This window comes from Gossypium hirsutum, chromosome A07 (genome assembly GCF_007990345.1).
Source record: "Gossypium hirsutum isolate 1008001.06 chromosome A07, Gossypium_hirsutum_v2.1, whole genome shotgun sequence".
Classification (NCBI taxonomy): Eukaryota; Viridiplantae; Streptophyta; class Magnoliopsida; order Malvales; family Malvaceae; genus Gossypium; species Gossypium hirsutum.
Window position 1 is genome coordinate 12,985,888 of NC_053430.1, and position 638 is coordinate 12,986,525.

Below are 638 nucleotides of genomic sequence, written 5' to 3' on the forward strand. Positions count from 1 at the left end.
TGTAAGATTATGCTAAACCTACTCTAACTAAGGCTGAGTCGAGTATTGTGAGACCCACTATTGCTGCAAATAATTTTGAACTAAAGCCGAACACTATTCAGATGGTACAACAATTTGTTCAGTTCGATGGTTTGCAAGACAAATATCCAAATACTCATTTGGCTAATTTTCTGGAAGTCTGTGACACTTTCAAGATTAATGGCATTTCTGACAACGCCATTCGCCTACAGTTGTTCCTTTTCTCGTTGAGGAATTCCTGCTGAAGTATTTCCCATTAGCTAAGACAACCAAGTTAAGGAATGATATATCTTCATTCGTTCAAACCGACTTAGAGACCCTATATGATGCATGAGAAAGGCATAAGGACTTATTGAGATGATGCCCTCACCATGGGTTACCTCTCTGGCTACAGGTTCAAACCTTCTACAACGATTTGAATCCCTCAACTAGGCAGTTAATCAATGCAGCAGTCGGTGGTACTCCAAACAATAAAACACCTAAAATAGCTTATGAATTTATAGAAGAGATGACACTGAATAATTATCAGTGGCAAGTTATGAGAACAAAGCTGATGAAAGCAGTCGATGTTTTTAACATAGATACGGTCACCATGTTATCGAATTAAGTAGAACTTTTAA

The 638-nt window shown here is 37.8% G+C and overlaps 1 non-coding gene across 1 annotated transcript; it reads right to left on the reverse strand.

Moving 5' to 3' along the window:
* Nucleotides 1-289: 289 nt before the first annotated feature.
* LOC121204355 (small nucleolar RNA R71) lies at nucleotides 290-396 on the reverse strand. The gene has a single exon (XR_005899282.1). It is a non-coding gene; the product is annotated as a small nucleolar RNA R71 (small nucleolar RNA).
* Between the last annotated feature and the right edge of the window lie 242 nt (nucleotides 397-638).